Raw genomic sequence first — 6,333 nt, 5'->3', positions numbered from 1 at the left:
AGAAGCTTTGTTTCAAATGGGTCCAACGAAGGCCCCGGGACCGGATGGCCTTCCCGCTCTATTCTATCAGCGACACTGATCGTTGGTAAGGGAGGATGTGTGTGGAGCAGTGAGGGATTTTCTAAATGGGGTAGCAGCCCCGGGTGCTTTCAACGCTACCGTTATTGTTATGATTCCCAAGGTGAACTCGCCGGAGCTGTTATCGCAATTTTGACCTATTAGCCTCTGTAACGTTCTCTACAAGATCGCTACGAAGGTGTTGGCAAACCATTTGAAGCGCATCCTCCCTATCCTTATCTCTGAGGAGCAGAGTGCGTTCGTGACAGGGAGGCTTATTTCTGACAATGTCTTGGTTGCATATGAGTGCGTTCATGCTATTCGAACGCGGAAGAGGAAGAAGGCGTTATGTGCGGTGAAGTTGGACATCATGAAAGCGTACGATCGGGTGGAGTGGATTTTCTTGGAGCAAATGCTAGGACGGTATGGCTTTGCTCCTGAATGGATTGCTATGATAATAAGGTGTGTAACAACAGCAAGCTTCTGGGTTAAATTAAATGGCGATTGTTCAAGATGTTTCTCTCCTTCCAGGGGGTTAAGGTAGGGTGATCCACTCTCACCCTACTTATTTTTGTTCTGCGTGGAGGGATTCTTAGCCTTACTAAGGAAGGCGCAAAGTGACAAAAGGATTAAGGGAGTGAACTTTGGGAGCACTGGCCCCCATGTCACGCACCTTCTCTTTGCAGATGATAGCATTGTCTTTCTTGAAGGTGCAAATGAAAATATGGAGGCGCTTAAGGATATATTAACACAGTACGAGGTGGCCTTCGGTCAACAAGTTAACCTGCAGAAGTCTTCTATCTTCTTTGGCAAAGGATGTCAAGATGTGATGAAGGTGGAGTTGAAGAACACTTTGGGTGTACAGACTGAAGCTCTGAGTGAGCGGTACTTGGTTCTTCCAACACTGGTTGGGAGATCAAAGGATGGCACTTTCAAATATGTGACGGAGAGATCTAAAGGAAAGGTATGTGGATGTAAGGGGCAGAGACTGTCTAAGGCTGCGAGGGAAGTAGTTGTCAAATCAGGTCTACAATCTGTTCCTACTTTCACCATGAGTTGCTTTCGCCTTACAAAGAAGATGTGCGGGAATCTGACTTCTATCTCTTCAAAATTCTGGTGGGGCGCGGCGAACGGTGAGAGAAAAGTACATTTGATCTCTTGGAAGAAGATGTGCGAGGCAAAAATATATGGTGGCATGGGCGTTAGAGACCCGGGGGCGTTTAATCAAGCTTTGCTCGCAAAGCAGGCATGGAGAATCTTGCAGGTGCCGACTTCTTTATGCGCTCGACTCCTTAAGGCGAGGTATTTCAGCGAGGATTCAATACTTACAGCAACCTTTCAGTCGACGGCGTCATACACTTTCCGTAGCATTCCGCATGGGCGTGATCTCCTTAGGGAGGGACTGATCTGGCGCATCGGGTACGGGTCCAAATACGCATACACCATGCCAATTGGATCCCATGAAGCAACATCATGAAACCGCTTGGCCAGGTTTATATGCCGGGTGTCACACGGGTCGCACACCTACTGTCCTCGGATGGAAGGAGTTGGAACTTGGGAAGGCTGCAGACAATGTTCACGCCGGAGGATGTGCATGATATACAGCAAATTGCGGTGGGAGGACCCGGCCGAGCAGATTATCTCGCATGGAACTATACAAAGAATGGCTGCTTCACGGTCAAATCAGCATATCATATGTGCATGGCAAAAGTCAAGAGCGAGGCCTGGACAGCCAGACACGTCTATCTCAGTTGCGAAGCATCAAGGATACATGGAATTATGGGACACACAAGTGCCAACCAAGGAGAAAATTCACATGTGGCGACTAATTCGAAATGGCTTGGCAGTCGGAGCTGAACTTCACCGACGTCGGATTAAACCCGGAGTTTTTTGTGTTGCATGCGGTCGAGAGGAAACTACCTATCACAGATTTTGGGCGTGTCAACATTCAATACAATTCTGGCAGCTACTACACTTAGAAAGGGGAGCTGCGGTGGCGACCCCACCGCCTCAGCTCGGCTCCCAAAGTGCGTTAGCTAGCTGGCTTCTGAACTGGTTCTCTGGTGCTTCTGGCGACGAAAGGGAGGCGATGATACAGGTGACTTACGGCTTGTGGCTGGCTCAAAATGAGGCAAGAGAGGAAGGAAAATCGCAACACCACATGAAATAATGGCTACTGTTGTAGCACATATGAAGGAGTAGAAGAGAGTGCACATGGAGCGGAGACAACAGGCAGCCCCAACACCACGCCAGAGATGGCAGCCACCTGACGACGGATGGCTTAAAATCAACTCTGATGGTGCTAAGTCTAGGCATGGGGACAAGGGTGGAGGGGGCGCTGTGCTGAGAGATCACCATGGAGCGTTCAGGGCGGGTTTGTGCCACCACTTTCCGAATATTGCTGACCCGGAAGCGACTGGAATCTTGGCGTGCAGGAGGGCTTTGGAACTGTCAAGAGAGGTCAATGCACAGCGCATACATCTGGAGTTGGACAGTCAAGCTTTGGTGCAGATGCTAAAACAGCCCATGAAGAACCTGGGCATCACAGGTCCATGGATGGAGGAATTGAAGCTTTTGCTGCATTCTTTTCAGAAGTTTAAAGTCTCTTGGGTTAGGAGGTCTACTAATGTTGCCGTGCACAAGTTCGCTAAAGTAGGGGTGGGAGACGAACTATGTAAGGTTTGGTTAGAAGCTCCCCCGGATTTTGTTCTTGATGTAATTTCAGATGAGATTCCAAACTTCGTGTTTTAAATAAAGCGGCAATATTTTCCCTCAAAAAAAGGATGCGTGGTTGTTCCTGACTTGTAGGGTGTAGCTAACCCAATCAAAAAAAGTTGTTAGACTCCAGCAATTTTTGGCCTTTTCTAGTCGATCCCCTAAACTTAACGTTGTAAGTTTCAATTTGATCAAGTTCAAAGAGGATTCAACCGAAAGTAGCATGCATTCAAGCATAAACATAAATAGTTTGCATAACCGAACATAAATCATAAATTTAAACTAACCTAAACTACTTTCGGTCGAAGTAGAGGTCGAGCCAATCTTTCCTCGTATTGTACGGTGTGCCGCGAGCCGGGTCCAGGCCGGTGCCGTCGTAGGGGTCATTGGGGAATGCACTCCTCCACTCGTCGACGTCGATCTCCTCGTCCTTGGGGCCAAACTCAACGGCCTCCGTGCCGCCGTCGCGGCCGCCTTCGACCTCGTCATCGGAGGAGAGCGCGATAACCTCGCTACCCTCCGCGCCGCCGTCCTCACCTCCTTCGACCTCGTCATCGTAGGAGAGTGCAATAACCTCGCCGCCCAGCGTGTCGGCAAAGATCGCCCGCTCCGCCTCCACGAGCTCTAGATGCTGCCGGCGGCGCTCTTGCATGTAGGCCTCGGCGGCGGCCTCGGCCTGGAGGCGCTCCCACGCCTCGCGTTCCTCCCGCGCCATAGCCGAGCTCATCACCCCTAGCTCTGACAGAGCGAGGTCGACCGGACGTGTGCTGAAGGGGGAATTGAGCCTAGCCGTTGCCCCGTGGTAGCGAACCTGCCAGTGGTTGTGCTCCATGGCCGTGAGCTTGGCCGTATGGAAGCTACCGAGCTACCGCGGGTGTGGGTCTCCCGATCTGTAATCTCGGTGACCCACATCCCCCACCGCTGCTTTCGGGCCCCGAGGTAGGACCTCGTCGGCTGCCGGGTCCGAGGGAGGATGGGGAAGTCCTCGAACCGGCGGAGGGACGCGGCGGTGGGCGGATCAGGGGAAAGGCGGGGCGGATCGGGGGAACGGCGACGGCGGACCGAGCCCACGGAGGACGACGGGGACACCTTGGCAGCCACCTTGCCAGAGTCGGGCGAAAAGGCCGCGATAAATCTCTTTTTGGCCATTGGCTCCTCGAGCTCCCCGGCACACAGGCAGAGGTTGAGGATGGAGGCGTCGGCGATGGCGGCGACCTACCAATGGTTTTGAGGGTTGTGTGTGTCTGTGTGAGCAGAGGTTTTGGGGAGTGTGTGGCGTGTGTGGATGGGGAGGGGGCGGGGGGGGGGGCAAGCTGGTGTTTGAGGAAATGTTGCGGCAACAGAAAATTTTACTAGGCGAGAGTAACAAGGCGGGGCTACTGAAAATTTGGATCAAGGGCGAGTAGATATTTTTGAGATTTCGGGGGATGCAGGGGCGGGAGTAAAATGTCGGGGCTACTGAAAATTTGAATCAAGGGACTGAAGCAAAGCGAGAGTAACAGACATCGCACACGGTCCACACATACTAATCGTGTGCTATCAAACATTAAAACATCCATGCGGGATATATTTTCGAAATTACGAGGCAGTAATATTTTCGGGATTGTGAGGGATGCAGAGGCGCGAGTATTTGGGGAGCGAGCTAGTGTGCTTGACACGCCGGTTGTGGACTGTAGCCGATGCATCTTCTCGCGTAAGCCATATGCGTACTATACACCGATGGTGCTCCAAGATATTTTGTAATACATCTCACACTGTTGGTGATAATAAGCTGTGTGGGATCTACTTGATTTTTCATCTTGATTTGAATTACATAATGGGGTCACAGCAGCAGTGGACGGTGTTTGAATTGCTAGACCTTTTATCTGCAGTGAACATGCAACTTTATGTGTGTCGTAAAAGAATTGGAATTATTCAGGGTTCGTTTGGACATTTTATACATTAAACTGGTTTTCTAGCCATTTCAGGTGCACAATTCAAAATTAAACTAGATGCACATGCTCTGGTGCATAGAAATTGGTTAAAAAATCAAATCTGTGTCGTTGAGTACATGCTTAGGTCCCATGCAAGAAATGAGAATGAATTTGAAACAACATGGCACTGTTGATTGCCGGCAAAACGTTGAGATACCTGGTTTTTGAATCCTAAAAAAAATCCAAAACTCGTCTGGAATTCATGGAACTTGGCATGCTATCATGGAGCAGCATCAACATGTCGTGGTAAAAAAATTGTCCTGTTTGGGGCAGGTTTGGCTATAAGCTTCTCACGAACAAGAGCTTCTCATAACAAGCGTGATGGTTTCTGTAGGGAACATGCCACCTTTGGGGACAAAACGATATCCGTTGCCTCTTATTGCTTTCAAAAAAATTCTAGTGTCAACATAGAACAACAGGAGTGTTGTGTTTAATTTTGGAATTTTTCGGGGTTCGTTTTGCCTTTTTTTATACATTAATTGGGTTTCTGGGCTTTTAATGTGCATAATTCAAATTTGAACTACAAGCACATGCTCCAGTGCACCAAAGTTGGTTGAAAAAGCACATGTGTGTCCTTGGGTGAATTTTTAGGTCCCATGCAAGAAATGGGAATGAAAACCGAACACCAGGGCACTGTTGATTGCCGACAAAACATTGAGATACCTGCCTTTTAAATTCTAGTAAATCCAAAACTCGTCTGAAATTCAAGAAACTTGGCATGCTATCATGGAGCAGCATCAACATGCCGTGGTAAAATTGTTGTCCCATTTGGGGCAGGGTATAAGATTCTCATAAACCAGAGCTTCTCACAACAAGCATGATGGTTTCGGTAGGGAACCTGCCACCTTTGGGGATGGAACGATATCCGTTGCCTCTTATTGCTTTCGAAATTTTTCTAGTGTCAACATAGAACAATGCTACCTCTCGAGCATGTGTTGGTTTTCCCTTGAAGAGGAAAGGGTGATGCAGCAAAGTATTATAAGTATTTCCCTCAGTTTTTGAGAACCAAGGTATCAATCCAGTAGGAGGTTACAGGAAAGTCGCCTATTACCTGCACAAACAAATAAGAACCTTGCAACCAACACGATAAAGGGGTTATCAATCCCTTCACGGCCACTTGCAAAAGTGAGATCTGATAGAGATAATAAGATAAATAATTTTGGTATTTTTGTTGTATAGATTGAAAAGTAAAGATTGCAAAATAGTAAATGAGATGCGACGTAAATAAAAGAGATATAATATGACGAAAAGAGACCCGGGGGCCATATGTTTCACTAGTGGCTTCTCTCAAGATAGCATATCTTACGGTGGATGAACAAATTACTATCGAGCAATTGATAGAAAAGCGGATAGTTATGAGAATATCTAGGCATGATCATGTATATAGGCATCACGTCCGCGACAAGTAGATCGAAATGATTCTGCATCTACTACTATTAGACCACACATCGAGCGCTATCCAGCGTGCATCTAGAGTAGTAAGTTCATAAGAACAGAGTAACGCATTAGGCAAGATGACATGATGTAGAGGGATAAACTCAAGCAATATGATCTAAACCCCATCTTTTTATCCTCGATGGCAACAATA

This window comes from Triticum dicoccoides, chromosome 5B (assembly GCF_002162155.2).
Source record: "Triticum dicoccoides isolate Atlit2015 ecotype Zavitan chromosome 5B, WEW_v2.0, whole genome shotgun sequence".
In the NCBI taxonomy this organism is placed as follows: Eukaryota; Viridiplantae; Streptophyta; class Magnoliopsida; order Poales; family Poaceae; genus Triticum; species Triticum dicoccoides.
Note: the sequence above shows the minus strand (reverse complement) of the source record.